The sequence below is a fragment of the Telopea speciosissima genome, chromosome 10 (assembly GCF_018873765.1).
Source record: "Telopea speciosissima isolate NSW1024214 ecotype Mountain lineage chromosome 10, Tspe_v1, whole genome shotgun sequence".
NCBI classification, from domain to species: Eukaryota; Viridiplantae; Streptophyta; class Magnoliopsida; order Proteales; family Proteaceae; genus Telopea; species Telopea speciosissima.
Window position 1 is genome coordinate 38,561,066 of NC_057925.1, and position 17,584 is coordinate 38,578,649.

General features: G+C 39.7%; 1 long non-coding RNA gene across 1 annotated transcript; it reads right to left on the minus strand.

Moving 5' to 3' along the window:
* Positions 1 to 4,429: 4,429 nt before the first annotated feature.
* Positions 4,430 to 16,514, minus strand: LOC122644156. The gene is made up of 3 exons (XR_006330241.1): positions 16,366 to 16,514; positions 11,672 to 11,681; positions 4,430 to 4,440 (listed from the first exon to the last, which is right to left on the minus strand). It is a non-coding gene; the product is annotated as an uncharacterized LOC122644156 (long non-coding RNA).
* Between the last annotated feature and the right edge of the window lie 1,070 nt (positions 16,515 to 17,584).

Genomic DNA, 17,584 nt, shown 5'->3' on the forward strand with positions numbered 1-17,584 from the left:
GTGTGTAGTTAAAAAAATTAATTGAAGTAATAAGTCTTTTTTCTATATTCAAAGTAATTAATTTAATTAAAAAATAAATATCCATATAACTAATCAATATTCATTCTATCCACATGACATTCAATTTTCATTCTGTACACATGAAATTTATAGTACAAATACCATGCTATTAAACTTGAGATATCATGTGGACAACTGCTAGCATAGTTGGAATTGGCTAATACGGTAGGCACTTATGCCTCCTTGTATCCCACTTGTTCCCTCCCCCATCATACCTTTGTGACATCCAAAAACTTGAGAAACCATAGAGTTGTATGGATAAATAATTCTAAGAGATTGGAGGAAACCAACATCCAGGTAAGTGAATTTATTGAATACAAGCTATGATTTAATTATTTTTTTGATAAAAATATATACTTCAATTTGCAATAAGGAAATGTCACTAAAGTCTTCGTTTCTAAATGTACCCTTGGTCACTATGTAGAGAGTAGGGGTGACCTTCTTTATTTTATCTGAAGGTGAATATATCCATTGAGCTCCTGATTCTTTACATGGCATGGTTTTCTATTGTCTAAGGGTCTCTTTGGTATGATTTGTATTTGTTTTTATCTAACTAATATCTATTTTTGCAGGTGTTTGATATATTTTATAATGTTTATTTTTATTTATGAAAAATTAGAAAAAATTAAATATCACAAATAGCTCTTGAGCTATTTGTGATTTCTGAGTACAAATCATTTATTCTGATTTTTAAGTTTATCAGAAATTTTAAAATCTCAAACCTAGTCTCTCCCTCGCGTTCGTGAAGGTGAAAGCTCTCACTCTGCTCTCGCTTGCTTGCGAACTGAAGGCTCTCACTTGCTCGTGATCCTAAGTGCAGGTGACTGCTCTTTCTCTCTCACTCATTATCAAATTGATGACTGATGAGGTTGTCATCGGCTCGTCACAACTCGGAGCGAGAGCTACTTCGGATTGAAATCTCACTGTTGGTTGAAACAACTGAATCAAATCGGTAAGACTTTACATGTATGTATTTGAATCTATTCCACCTTCTGTGTTTGGAAATTCTTTGCTTCGCTATGCAAATACTATTGTTAAAAATTCTGAGCTTCATTAAAGCCCTAAAGTAGAATTTCTATGGTTGTTTCAAGCTTCCGAACTTTGTAAAGACCCTAGAAAATTTTCTGTTTTGTAGCTAGTTAATGGATATGAAAACTCTGGGGTTGCCGTTGATAGTATTGAATAAGAACTTAGAAACACTACAATTCCAGAATTCTAAAACGAAACAGTTTTAAGGAGAAAACGAAAATGAATATTGTTCGCCAGAGTGTTTCACTTTTAACTACTGAATGGAAATCCAACTCGAAAGAGAGGTGGTGACATGAGCAAGATAGGGTTTAGTAATGACTAATGAGCAAAGAGAGGGGTTCAAGTTGCAAACTCGTAGCGGTGGAAAATTATCCTCTCAGGTTCCCTGCCTGGTACAGTTCCCTAGTGCCTCTAATAAGAGGGGTTGGACCCCACCCGGGCAGTGTGTTCAGGCAAGGGATAAGGTGGTCATTTCCCCCCCCTATGAGAAGTAACTGATGTGGCTTCTGGCCGCTGGAGAGATTTACCCAAATGTTACTTGGTTTTTGTTGTGAATATTACAGATAGAAGTAAGAGTGACAAGAAAAAGCGAAGAATTAGAAGAAATGGAGTGGGAGAAATTAGCAATTGACCCAAAAGCAAATGCCTTCGTTCTAAGGGAGGTATGTATTGTAGAGGGCTTCCTCATCATCCAAATCGTAATCTTTTGCAAGCTATACGGGGATTTCATGTAGCAACCAATGACAATCTGCTTCAATGTGTTGGCCTTTTACGGCTTGGCGCGCTACACCTTGTTCTTGTGGACGTTCGAAGACATTCATTTTCTAGAGTTCTACTATGAGAGCCGTTCTATGGCCAATTAGAAACAACTGATGAAAAATAAGAAGTTTGACATCAAAAGATTTGACAAGCTCTGCAGAGTCCGTGACAAGTTCCATTCATCCTTTTCATCCTAATCTCCATTAAATCACTCTGAAAAAACTTTCCACCAATTATTTTTTTTAATTGTTATAATTAATATGTGGGTTTCGTGTGTAAATTGTAAAGGTAGGTAGATCCCCTATAATTTTCAAAAACTATTTCAAACCATTTCATAATTACAATAGGGTTAAACTGGATTCAACCCAGACTATTATATATTGTATAATCTCTTTCACCTCTTGGAAGCATTATGGTACACTTATAGGTAATGGTGGAAATAGATTTCATTAGCCAGCTCAAAAAGAATTTGAAGGCGATCAAGATAGATCCACAGAAGCATGGTAGGACCGATTTTATCAATGGAGAATGCTATTAAATTATCTAGAACAACAGGGGAATCGATCGTTGCCTAGAGTTCCACAGATGCAAAACCTCCAACCGATGATAACCCTTTCTCAGTCGTTTTATGCATTACGCAAAGCTTTACATTCCCACACGATCAAGGCAACTCCTCCACACAAGGGTTCTCACAACCTAAGCTTTTTCCAATATCAAACACCAAGAGAGGGAGAGAAAGAGAGAACGGTTCTAGGGAGGGGAGTGCTCCACCGATTTTCCAAGGATGAGAGAGTGCTTTTTGAATTTTGGCAATCTTATGAATATTTGTGATTTGATCTCTCACTCCCAAATTGGTAGCACGCATGGGCAAGGAATATTGAGTTTCCTATTGGACTCAATCACTAATCCATTCAATCTTTCCTACCAAGTAAAGATCCCTATTGCTAGAGGAATCCATTATTGGGTCCAATATCCAATTTTGACCCAACATCTTTCCTTTTCTAACAATCTCCTCCATCCTACTATGAGATCCAATCTTATAAGAGAATCATGAAAAGGAAATCATGATCAACCATGCTGCGTAAACGAATGGAACCGAAAGGAAAGTGGTAGGATCACAATGGGATTCTACTCAGCTTATAAAGTGTCCAATAACCAAAGATGCCGAGCAAAGTGTAACAATCAACACCCAAGGTAAGTAGTTAAGACACGTATTAGTCCCCCACAAAATGATGTTGCATGATTCAATATAAGGCATGTGTTCGAGACTGTCAATCCTTAAGGAACCGATATGCCGATCGAGAGATTCAATTACCTTGATTGGACCGAGAAAAAATATTTCAAACAAAATGTTCAAGAAAATAGATAATGGTTTATAAATATATATCTAAAAACATTTCAAAAAACATTTTGAAAATGCTACCAAATCCTGATTTGTGTCCAATCCTGTATAGAATACTCTCCTCAACATATTCCTAATGTATGGGCTGTGGATTCTATGTTGGGCATCTCTTTCGAATACAATCAAACAATGTGAATCCAGTGCACCGATATATAGTCAGAGAGACATCTTGGTGCACCAAAACACATAACATTTGAATGTAAGGATAAAGACCCCTCAGGTCAAGGGACCAATCGAGAACTACGTAAGAGAATCTCATTTTCTTTATAAACTAACAGTACACTACATGTGAAATTCTCAAGTGATCCAGTCTAATGTACACATCATATGTACACTCACACTTGTGTCTTGGAAAAGTAACCTTCCTAAGCACACACAGTGTGACCACCATGTCGGACAGGATGTCCAGTCCTGTCCCTAGTGGTGAACAGTTTTAGGTATGAGTACCTATGGACAAAAACTGAGCTCAACAACTGATCATGCAAATCAAAAATTAAATTCATTAATTCAAAAAGAATTTGTACATCAGTGCCAATTACCCATAAACTTTATCCCCATATTTCCAATATGTTTCTAAAAAACAAGAGGAGATAATGTTTTAGTCATAGGGTCAGATAAATTATCTACCGTGTCAACCTTAGCTATAGTTATGTCACCATGCTGAATGATCTCAAGAATCAAATGATACTTCCGCTCCACATGCTTATTCCTTTGATGAGCTCTTGGTTCCTTTGCTTGTGCTATAGCTCTCTTATTGTCACATAACAATGGTATAGGTTGCTCCACTAGCTCAGGCACCACCCCTAAGTCGGTCAAGAATTTCTTGAGCCAGATACCTCCCTTGGCTGCTTCACTAGTTACCAAGTACTCAGCTTCTATTGTGGAATCGGCTATTGACTTTTGTTTATCACTCCTCCAAATCACTGCACCACCACCAATCATAAAGACCATCCCAGAGGTGGACTTTCTATCATCCTTGTCAAATTGGAAGTCCGAATCGGTATATCTAACTACCGGTAGCTGATCACAATCGTAAACAAGGAAGTAATCCTTAGTCCTCCTTAGATACTTGAGGATCCCCTTGATAGCTGTCCAATGTTCTTGTCCCGGATTGGATTGATATCGGCTCATAATCCCCACAGCGTGATAAATGTCAAGTCTGGTATACAACATGGCATACATTAGACTTCCTACTATCGAAGCATAGGGAACTCTTTTCATAGCCTCAACATCCTCAGAAATTTGAGGGCATTGTGACTTGGAAAGACCAATTCCATGTTTGAGAGGTACATTACCTCTCTTAGAATCCTGCATGTTGAACCTGTTAAGCACTTTATCAATGTAGGTGGATTGTGGCAATCCCATCATCCTCTTCTTGCGATCTCTCACAAGCTTAATTTCTAGGATGTAACTGGCTTCACCCAGATCTTTCATTGAGAACATTTTGGATAACCACATCTTTACAGATGAAAGTAACTCCACATCATTCCCAATGAGAAGTATATCATCCACATATAGGATAAGGAAAGAGACGGCACCCCCATAAATTTTCTTATACACGCATGGTTCATCAATGTTCTGCTCAAACTTAAATTCCTTGATAGTTTGATCAAAATGGATGTTTCAGCTTCTTGAAACCTGTTTCAATCCATAAATGGACCTCAACAACCTACATACCTTATTTTCCTCCCCTAGGGAAGCATAACCCTCTAGCTGATCCATGTATATGACCTCATCAAGATACCCGTTAAGGAAAGCGGTCTGTACATCCATATGCCAGATCTCATAATCATGGTATGCAACAATCGATAATAGAATCCGGATGGATTTAATCATCGCTACTGGTGAGAAGGTCTCATCATAGTCGATACCCTCCTTCTGAGTGTATCCTTTCGCAATCAATCTCACCTTGAAATGTTCCACCTTTCCATCCATACCTCTCTTCCTCTTGAAGATTCATTTGCAGCCAATGGTTTTCACCCTTGTGGTAGATCCTCAAGAGTCCAAACATGGTTAGAATGCATGGAGTCTATTTCAGAGTGCATTGCTTCCTTCTATTTATCTGAGTCAACATCCTTTAGAGCCCAACATAAGTATAAGGATCAGTATCTGAACAATCAGACACCATATGGAATTCTTCCACACTTTGATCTTCCTCTATGAGAAGATTCAAATGAGTTAGTGGTCGTATAGACCTCCCACTCCGTCTAGGCTCTTGAAGCTGTTGCTCCTGAGTAGGTACGTCGGCTGAAATTTTTGTGGATGTAGAGGCTGGTCATTAGATATCTTCTTTATGACCACTGGATCTGATTTCGGTGAGACCATGTCATCCTCTAGAAATGTAGCATGCTTACTAACTATGACCTTTTGATTCACCGGGTCATAGAAATAGTAGCCTATTGTAGTCTTAGGGTATCCAAGGAAATAGCATCTACCTGTACGAGATTCCAAGTTATCCATCTGTTACTTCCACACATGTGCTATACAACCCCACAATCTGATATGTTGGAGACTAGGCTTGTACCTATACCAAAATTCAAAAGGTGTTTTGTGTATAGATTTTGTGGGTGCCCTGTTTAGTATATAGATGGCAGTTTCTAGTGCAAAACCCTAAAAACTTAACAGTAATTCTAAATAACTCAACATGAATCGAACCATGTCCAACAAGGTTTGATTTTATCTTTCTAAGACTCTGTTCTGTTGAGGTGTCCCTAGGGCTGTTAACTGAGATACTATCCCAGCTTCTTTCAGATAGTCCCTGAACTCATCTGATAAATACTCTCCTCCTCGATCAGATCGAAAGCACTTGATGCAACTATCCAATTGTTTTTCAACTTTCGCTTGGAATTCTTTGAATTTATCAAAAGTTTTCGACTTGTGGTAAATCAAGTATATAAAACCATAACGAGAGTAATCATCAGTGAAGGTTACGAAGTATTCATAATCATACCTCGCTTGAACATTAATGGGTCCATACACATCCGAGTGTACCAATTCTAACACAGCTTGGGCTCTTCTTCCCTTATTTGAGAAGGGTTTCTTGATCATCTTTCCTTGTAGACATGACTCACATGTTAGATGAGGTTCTACCATCAAAGAATCTAAAGGTCCATCCTTTACCAGCCTGCTTATCCTTTCTACTCTAATATGACTTAACCTTAAGTGCCAAATATATGTTGAATTATCTTGGGCTGATTTTCATTTTATAGATGTATTGGAGATTTCATTCACATCAAACACCAGTTTTAAGAGATATAATCCATTATCTAGTAAGCCAGTAGTAACAAAATAATTTTTAAATCGAATAGTCCACTTATCACCAAATAGAAAAGTATAACCATCCATCACTAGCTTACTAACAGAAACAATGTTCTTCCTAAACAGGGGGACATAAAAACAACCTCTCAAAATCAAAGTAACTTTATTTTTTAAATATAAAGTAAAATCTTCAACGGCCTCAGCTCCAGTACCCATTCTCAGACAAACTTCATTCTTACTCAGCTTTCTTGTCAGCTTGAACCCCTGCAACATGTTGTAAATATAGGCGGTAGACCCGGAGTCCACCAACCATGTATTAGTAGGTTCCTCCGACAAATTAGACTCATAAAGGACTAAGGTTTTAGAAATACTTTCTTTTGGCTTCTTTTTCTGAGTAGCCAGGAAAGCTCGACATTCTTTTTTCTAATGCCCGTCCTTCTTGCAATAGAAACAAGCTCCCTTTTTCTTGATCTTCTGAGTTCCCTTTGACTCAAACTTAAGGGTTTTCCCCTTGTCAATCTTCTTCTTCTTCTTCTTACCCTTAGGCTTAGAAGAAAAAGGCTTCTCCTCTGTGGTCAAGACCTCCACTTTCTGCTTTTTGAATGCAACCTCTACCTCTTGCAACATGTTACCCAGCTCAAGAAGTTCGACAGAGAGTTTATTCATTTTATAATTAATAATAAACGATCCTTAGATATCCTAAGGCAAAGAGTAGAAGATAACATTTGTCTTAAAACTCAGCTTAAAAGACGTCCTAAGGTTCTCCAGATCTTGGAACAAGTTTTACATTTTCATCACATGATCTATAACTGGAGTTCCTTGGGCCATCTTCGTGCCATGGATAAGTGTCATTAGTTGATGATGGGCATGTCTTTCTTCTCTCCCATACATCTCTCCCAATGATGATGTGCATTGTTAGAAAATGAAAGATGTTGGGTCAATATTGGATATTGGATCCACTATTGGATTCCTCTAGCAATACGGATCTTTCCTTGGTGGGAAAGATTAGATGGGTTGATGATTGAGTCCCAATAGGAAATTCAATATTCCTTGCCCATGTGTGCTACCAATTTGGGAGTGAGAGGGCAAATCACATATTCATGAGATTGCCAAAATTCAAAGAGCACTCTCTCATCCTTGGAAAATCAGTGGAGCACTCCCCTCCCTAGAACCGTTCTCTCTCCCTCTCCCTCTCCCTCTCTTGGTGTTTGATCTTGGAGAAAGCTTGGGTTTTAAGAATCCTTGTGTGTGAAGGAGTTGGCTTGATTGTGTGGGAACGCAAAACTTTGCATAGTGCGTAGAACGACTAAGAAAGGGCTATCATTGGTTGAAGGTTTTGCATCTGTGGAACTCTAGGTAACGATCGATTCTCCTATTGTTCTTGATAATTCAAAAGCATTCTCCATTGATAGAATCGATCCTACCACGCTTCCACGGATCTATCTTGATCGCCTTCAGACTCCTCCATCATATCCTTTGTCAAATACAAATCCTTGACAGAATCAACAATGGTCTTTTCCACAGAGTTCAATATGAGGAGTTTGGCCTTAGAATTGTTCTGACGCAATAACTCATAGGCCGCTTTAGCAACAAGGTCCTCATTTTATGAGAATTCAGGTTCATGTTACTCAATAAGTGACATCAGACCTTCTGCAGTCAGGAGTAACTTGATGTTTCTCCTCCAGCCAATGTAGTTTAGGCCGGTCAAAATATGATCTTTTATGAGGGTAGCATAGTTGATTTGGGTTGAAATAGTATAAAATCTACTCGATGTACAAAAATAACATTTAACATGATTGACAATCATTGAAAAACAGGGTAAAACAATCAATGGTCAATCACACCCTAAGCTTCCCTCTAGCTTATAGGGCATGAATTGGAACTTATCAACCCTTATGCTCCTGACTTAGCCTATCGGAGTTCATCATTTGCATGTTGGTTGAGTGGATTATTCTGCCCGTCACTTAGACTTCCAATGTGATTTAGCCACCTGAGTGTCATGCCCATTCCTATCGGCTGACATACACTCAAGTCAAGTGTATACCCTTAGTTTTGGAGGGAATTATGGTGTTTATGGGTTAATGCCTACTATCGTAGTACACGTACCACTGACCACATTCTCTACCTATTACATGTGAGATGGGTGTAGACAATTTCATCAACCTATCCAAGTATTATCTTATCGGCATCTACAAGAGTAGATCGATGAAATTTCTATACTTACCAACTAAGGGAGGCCATGGGAATCCCACCAACCTGGGTTTTTCATATTACACTTGTTTTAAAATTGAGGGATTACGGGAACGCATAAAATCACAACCATACATCCAATGTATAAGCACATAAACACATCCATCCAAGAAAAATTAAATACCAATGGTTATGGGATACCATCTTTAATCAACATGAGTTCACATCCAATGTAAACTCACTTTGATTACAAGATGGATGGGAGTAATCATAGCCTCATATGTCACTCCCACACATAACAATAATCATGTGATAATGCAAATATAACTAACCATTATAGGAAAATAAATCCAAAACTATAAACAACTTGGACACTCCAAATGAGCAAGTCCCTCCTCCAATCTTCTCACCAACGAACCGTCAAGATCTTTGATCAATGGTCAAAATCACGATCCCGATCTTATCATGATCATCAAGCGGTTACAATAAATAATATAAACTAATTTTAAATTATTATAACCCTTTAAATGTAAATAAAACTCAGGAAATCAGTCCACCAATTTAAACTGCCAGAAGGAAAATTACATAATCTTTACATGAGAGATGGGGAGAAGAATGGAAAAATAATAATTGCATCCAAAACCACATCCTTGCCATGCCTAGCACACACATCCATCTAATGCATGTAAATTATTAAATCCCATAACCATGGCCCTCATTAAATACATGATGCTCAAAGATTATAGATCCATATTTTATGTGAAAAATGCCAAAAACATATAAAAACACCATTACCATGACTAAACATGTCACAATGGCCATGAGCATCTAATGCCCATCATGATTTAATCAATACTACATACATGCTTATCAAAAACCAATAAAATAAGCCATAATGTAAAATGGGGAAGATGGATAAAAAAAAGGGTGAAGAGAAAAATCCCTTCACCCATCTTCCCCAATGAATCTCCTTTCAAAAAACCCTTGAAACTGATTTTTTTTATTATGCTTGTTGTTCCATCATGGGCTGTCCATGGGAAAAAAGAAAAAGGGACCATCCTCTTTCAAAAAAAACATGAAACCGTTCTTTTTTTTTTTTTTTTTTTTAAATGAATCTAAACTAAGAGCATCATATATAATAATAGATACAAAAAAATAAAACATTCCCATTTGATAGCAAGGCTCTAATACCACTGAAGACGATCAAGATAGATCTGCGGAAGCGTGGTAGGATCGATTCTATCAATGGAGAATGCTATTAAATTATCTAGAATAATAGGGGAATTGATCGTTACCTAGAGTTCCACAGATGAAAAACCTCCAACAGATGATTGCCCTTTCTCAGTTGTTCTAAATACTACGGAAAGCTTTGCGTTCCCACACGATCAAGCCAACTCCTCCACACACAAGGGTTCTCAAAACCCAAGCTTTCTCCAAGATCAAACACCAAGAGAGAGAGAGAGAGAGAGAGAGAGAGAGAGAGAGAGAGAGAGAGAGAGAGAGAGAGAGAGAGAGAGAGAGAGAGAGAGAGAGAGGAAGAGAGAACGGTTCTAGGGAGGGGAGTGCTCCACCGATTTTCCAAGGCTGAGAGAGTGCTCTTTGAATTTTGGCAATCTCATGAATATATGTGATTTGCCCTCTCACTCCCAAATTGGTAGCACACATGGGAAAGGAATATTGAGTTTCTTATTGGGACTCAATCACCAACTCATCCAATCTTTCCCACCAAGGAAAGATCCTTATTGCTAGAAGAATCCAATATTGGGTCCAATATCCAATATTGACCCAACATCTTTTCTTTTCTAACAGAATTGACATCACAAGTAAAAGAAAAAAATGTAATTAGATTTCATGAGTTTGCTCATTTATGAAGTCTTGAGGCACCCACTCTTTATTTTATTTTATTTTTTTTCCTGAGGATTATCTTTCATTTGGTTTTTCAGGGAAACAGAGGAAATCTTAAAGATGCTACCATAACTTGTTTGAGTTGTTTCTCACCTGGAGCTTTTACTCCATTTCATTTAATGGGAATTTGTTTTTGCCATGTCATAGGATCTAATTGTTGCATATAGGCAGCCATCGAACAACACTAATTGCTTACAATTTTCTTTTCCTACTTGGTTTTTCTCTTCTTGTTCTTTAATGAACAGTGTTTGGAATGAATCAGCACAACCAGTGGTTGTTATCTTTTGTGGAGTTAGTAATGTCCTTTGGACAACCAAAATGCTCTTTTCTGGTACGTATAATTATTTATCTATTGTTTGCTACATAACTCAACAAATTTTAAACTTGCAAATGGGGCTTGTTCTCATATGCTCCTATAAAGCTTCCTTTCAAATGATAGATGCTCACCCTTGAATGACCTTTGCTATGATTGAAAGGTTGGTTGTTCCCTACACTTGACAATGTCCATGTAGTTACTTTGGATTCCACACCAATGTATAAATATTTATATTGGTAATGATTATATATTCAATCTAATTAGGATAATGCTCTAAGCCTCTACTTAAGAAAAAAATATATATACATTGCAGAAGAACGTTCATGTGTGGGGCATAATTTATCTACAAATAAGAGCTTTTGGCTTGAGCTACTAATCCAAAGATCCATTATTGATGGATCCGTGAGTGAATAATGTTAAGTAGTGGAGGTTAGAAGTGCAAATTTACATCGCAGCTTTGATGATTGCACACATATATGCTCTGGTATTGTTAAGATTGGAATCAAATTGTGTGAATAGCATATCTATTTTCATTGATATGTGTTTACATTTATACAAGATAGAATAAATCCATATACAAGGTAAGAAAATCAAATCAAAAGAATATGGAAAGAATAATGAATGAAAGAATAAAATTAGGAGTCAATCAAACTAAGCAATAGCTGTATTATCACATGTGGGAAATGTGATTTGCGGGATCCCCAATATCTCCAATACTCCCCCTCAAGTTGGGCTGTGAATGTTGAGAACACCCAACTTGGCCTTCAAAGTGGTGAATAAAGTAGCGCCTAGGGCTTTAGTGAAAATATCCGCAATTTGAGTTGAACTAGTCACATAAGTCGGACGAAGCAGACCGTTGTTGATGTGATCACAAACAACATGGCAGTCAATCTCAGCGTGTTTGGTATGCTCATGAAACACAAGATTGGCTGCAATGTGGAGGGTGACCTGGTTGTCACAGTAGAAAGAAATGGGTTGGGTCCTTACGATGCCCAAGTCCTTGAGGAGAGTAGTCAACCAAATAAGCTTGCAAGTGTTGACAGCCATGGAACGATATTCAGCTTCAGCCGAGGAGCGAGAGACCATCTGCTATTTCTTCGACTTCCAGGAGATCGGGCTGGAACCAAGAAAAATGCAATAGCCACTAGTGGAGCGTCTGGTTACAGGGCAACTAGCCCAGTCGAAATCATAATAAGCGATTAATGTGAGAGCACTAGAAGAGGAGAGTAAGATGCCCTGCCCGGCAGTGCTGTACAAATACCGAAGGAGCCTTGTCGCAGCATCCATGTGGGGTTGGCGGGGCTGATGCATGAATTGGCTGAGAAGTGTAACACTGTGGACAATATCGGGCCTAGTAATGGTGAGATAAATGAGCCGACCAATCAGGTGGCGGTAGGGACCTGCATCAGCTAGTAACTCACCCTCAGAGGGAGATAATTTAAGGTGTTGTTCCACAGGAAAAGTTGTGCTTTGTGCCTCTGTAAAATTCATATCCGAAAGAATGTCCAAGGTGTATTGTCACTGATTTAGAAATATGCTATGCCGAGACCAGGCCACCTCAAGGCCGAGAAAGTACTTAACTGGGCCAAGGTCCTTGAGGCGGAATTACTGATGCAGTGTTTACTTTGAAGTCAGCAATGGCATTGGTGTTTGGACCGGTAATAAGGATGTCGTCGACATACACCAAAATATAAATAGCAGACGCATCCCGACCTTTAAAAAATAAGGAATAATCAGCCTTGGATTGAGTGAAACCAAGACGGATAAGTGCTGTGGAGAGCTTGGCGAACCACTGTCGGGAAGCCCATTTGAGGCCATATAAAGAGCGATTGAGTCGACAAACAGTATTCTCCCCCTATCCCTGGTAACCCTGTGGAAGTTGCATATAAACTTCTTCGTCAAGGTCGCCACGTAAGAAGGCGTTTTGTACATCAAGATGTGAGAGGGGCCATTGGTGAACAACCGCAATAGCCATTAAGGTGCGAACCCTTGGCGACCAAGCGGGCTTTGTAATGCTCGATGGTACCGTCCGCCTTTCTCTTGATCTTGTATACCCATTTGCAACCAATGGGTTTTGCATGAGAGGGTAGAGGGACTAAAGTCCAAGTGTTGTTAAGTTCAAGAGCCTGGATCTCAGCCTACACAGCCTCGTTCCAATCTGGGGATAGAGAAGCCTTTGAAAAACTAGTTGCTCCTTGATGGCAGAGAGACACCTGATAAACTGGAAATGAGAGGGTGAGAGCATATGATAAGAAATGGAAGAGACCTTAGGAGAGAGAGTACCTGCAGCGGAAGGAAACGAAGGGTGGGTAGTGATCGAACAATGGTAGTCCTTGAGACGCAAGGGCTATTGTGGGGTTCGTAGGGAACGTTTGAGAGGGATAATGGGGGATGGGGGGGTTCATTTGGGGGGGGGAACAGGCGGATGTTGTGCGGGATTAGGTTGAGGATCGGGTGCAATGGGTGCAGGCGGGGGGTTGGGAAAGACCTGGGCCGGTGGTGTGAGAGGTGGGTAGTCAGTGGTGGAGTCCATAACTGGTAAGGGAAGGCTGCGGGGGTCTGAATGGGAGGGTATTTTATGGAATGGGAAAATGATTTCATGGAATGTGATCTCACGACTGACAAATACTTTGTGGGTGGCTAGGTTATAGACCTTGTAGCCCTTCTGAGCATATGGGTAACCAATAAAAACGCCTGGAGAGGCACGTGGATCAAATTTATGTTTGATGGAATTGTGGGTATGGTGATAACAAAGGCACCCAAAGGTGTGAAGGTGATGATAAATGGGTGGTTTGTTGGTGAGAACCTGAATGGGTGATTGGTGGTGTAAAACTTTGGTGGGTAAGCGATTAATAAGATGCGTGGCTATAAGGATGCAGTCACCCCAAAATTCTGGTGGGAGGTGAGCTTGAAAAGAGAGAGCTCTAGCAACATTTAGGAGATGGCGATGCTTTCGTTCGACAACCCCATTTTGTTGAGGGGTGTCAACGCAACTATGTTGATGGATAAGTCCATGGGTGTTGAAAAATTGTTGAGAAGCATGGTTAAAAAATTCTTGACCATTGTTGGAACGGATCTATTTTATTTGGCTCCCAAATTGGGTTTGTATCGTTGAGAAAAAATTCTGCAATTGTGGCCAAGCATCAGACTTGTGGTTTAGTAAGTAAACCCAAGTGCACCTAGAGAAATCATCGACAATAGTGTGGAAAAAACGTGCACCACATCGGACGGGAACGACGTAGGATCCCCAAATGTCGCAATGTATTAAGTCAAAGCAATGAATCGTTGAGATCACACTCTTTGGAAAAGGTAAACGGGTTTGCTTAGCTAAAGGGCAAATAGGACAAACATGGTTATTGGATATAGTAATTTTAGTGTCAATTTTATTTAAAGGCTGAAAAACATTAGTGGAGGGGTGCCCAAGGCGATAATGCCAAAGGCTTGGGGTTGGGGAAGTGGTAAAAGCTACAAGGGGTGGAGTATTTGCGTCATCCAATATGTATAGACCTCCATGAGCCTTACCCAGTCTAATCGTCTCCTTCGTTTGTAGGTCCTGGAAAAAACAATGAGTAGGAGTGAATATGGCTGAACAATTAAGTGATTGAACAAGTTGTTTGACAGAGATAAGATTAAAATTAAAAGATGGAACCAAAAAAACATTATGTAATGGCAAGGTAGAAATGAGAACACAGGTCCCAATATGGGTGACCGAAGCACGATGTCCAGTAGGCAATATAATGGGAGAGGAATAAGGTTTAATGGTGTGGGACTGAAAAAGAGAGAAATCAGATGCCATATGATGTGTGGCACCTGAATCGATGATCCAAACATTAGAGTTGGGAATGTTACCTGCGGCATTGGCTAAGGGAGTCATATTACCAGAGTGAAGGAGGGCAAGGAGCTGATTATATTGATCTGTGGTGAAGGTAGGAGTAGGTACAGCAGGGGCGTCTACCACGGAGGCCTGCAGAGACCGAACTGGGTTGGATGGTGCGGCAGGTGTGGCAGCCTTGGAAGAGTTCTTTGGTGGGTACCCAATTTTCTTGAAGCAGCGGGACTCAGAGTGACCATCAAGGCCACAAAAGTCACAGTGGTAATGAGGTTTAGGGAGACCAGATTTAGTGTTGGGACGGCCATGTGCAGCAAGGGCCGATTGAGTTAGAGATGGCTCAGGTGCCGCCAGTATGGAGAGCTGTCGCTCTTCTTGGAGAAGTAGGGAATATGCACGGTTGATGGAAGGCAGCGGATCCATCAAAAGTAGCTGGCTGCGGATGGAAGTGTATGAATCATTAAGACCCATCAAAAATGCAAGAAGCCGATCGCGCTGAAGTAGTTCAGAATGGTGTTGAAGAACACCGCAGGTGCATGCTGGATAAGAATCATAGGACGCAAGCTCGTCCCAAAAACCTTTGAGAAGTGTGTAGTAAGTGGCCAAGGAGGACGTGCCTTGGCGATGATTGGCAATGGCACGACGGATCTCAAAGATGCGTGGGGCATTCTTTTGAGAGAAGCGATCGTGAAGGTCAACCCAAACCTCATGCGCAGAAGAAGCATAGAGGAAACTATGAGCAATGTCGGTGTCCAGAGAATTTGCGATCCATGAAAGAACCATGCTGTTGCAGCACTTCTAGTGGAGAAACTTAGGAGAGGTGACATCGGGTTGAGGAATGGAACCATCAATGAAAACCAGTTTATGTTTGGCCTCAAGATCCATGCGCATGGCGCGGCTCTAGGTGGGGTAATTGTAGCCGTTCAGGGGTTGAGTGACCAGAACAGCACCGGGGTTGTCAGAGTGATGTATAAAAAATGGGGAAGACCCATCCAAATCAGAGACCGGCAAAAAGGCAGCCTGAGCAGCAGCTTGTGCAGCAGCTTGTGCAGCAGCAGCTTCGGCGGCAACCTGGGCAGCAGCATCGGTAGGATCCATGAAGACGATTGGGAGAAGAAGAAGAAGATGGAGAAGATAATATGTGATAGGACCGGATTAGGCTGATACCATGTTAAGATTGGAATCAAATTGTGTGAATAGCATATCTATTTCATTGATATGTGTTTACATATATACAAGATAGAATGAATCCATATACAAGGTAAGAAAATCAAATCAAAAGAATATGGAAAGAATAATGAATGAAAGAATAAAATTAGGAGTCAATCAAACTAAGCAATAGCTGTATTATCACATGTGGGAAATGTGATTTGCGGGATCTCCAATATCTCCAATAGGTATTACTTCCGAACTTCTGAACTATAATTTAACAGATTAAAATTCTCATTTAAGTAGACAAAAAGAAGAGAAAGGAGTTAAAAAAGGGGGCTTACTGTTATAACCCACTTAGCCATTTAGGTTGACTATGATCATGGAAGGAGAAGAAACAGGGGATAAAAAATTGTAGGAGAAACTTGGACATATTCTATCAACCACCACCATTCTGATCATTACTACTGGATTCAATTTCATCTCCTTTCGAAATTGAACTCAACACACCCTGCGTGTACGTAGATGCAACCACCACCTTCTCCTCCATGATAACAATTCTCTGTCGTGGGCTCTCTTGCATTATTCTATCAGTTAGTTCAGTACTGGACCTAGAAGTAGTATCTGTTCTATCAATTGTTAGTCTTAAACCTACGTAGCCAGCCCCAAGTTTCACAATCACAAACTGTTATACCTGGCCCTGTCAGCAATCTGATTAATTCTAAATTCTGATTTTGGGAAATTGGTGTTCAAGAACTGTATCATTCAACCTTTTAAAAATCTTCCTGTGTTACATATCAAACTGTGGAAAATTGTTTTGACTTTATTGTTTTGTTCCATTTTGATGGTTGCAGGATGAGATATTTGATGAGGAGTGGGCTGTCCAAGAGAAAGGTAGCATCCATGGTCTGTAGACTCTCTCCACTACTGGGCTACAACATTGAGGAGGAGGTTTGGAGACCAAACCTTGAATTTCTTGTGAACACCATGGAGAAGCCTGTCAGGGATGTGGTGGAATATCCTAGGTTCTTCAACTACTCCTTGGATAAGAAGATAAAACCCAGGTTTTGGGTGTTCAAAAAGCTAGAATGTAGACTGTAGTTTGAAAGAAATGCTGGGGAAAAATGATGAAGACTTTGAAACGGATTATATGGGAATTGGAAGGATGCGTGTCCCTCCTCCCTCTTCTCAAGAATGATTGTAGGGTGAGAGTGGAAAGGGTAGGGGTGTTTCAATTTATATCTGTGACTGTCAAGTATCTTGTAATAAAATTGTATATCATAAAAGGGTTTAGGTTAAATCTCTTCTTAGGGCTTGTTTCAATTTATTCTGTGGCTGTTATATATCTTTAATGAAATTATGTATTAAAAAGGGGTATTGATGACAAAAAAACCAAGAATGTTCAACCCATTTCAAGTTTTGCTGACATGTAACAAATAAAGATATGGTTTTTCTTTTCCAATTGCGATTTGTATGATTGCTCACACATCCATACAATTTGCCACAAAGTTCTCATGGTACTGACAAAGTTATTTCTCTTTGTACTTCATGATATGTGTTTGTAAAAGGCGCAAGAGAAGTGGGAGTAGGGTCGGGGATGAAGATAACCAAGAATCTTCTATTCAAATATATTATAGATTCTAATAAAAGTTTTAGGATTATATAATAAATGGGAAAGGGTTACCTG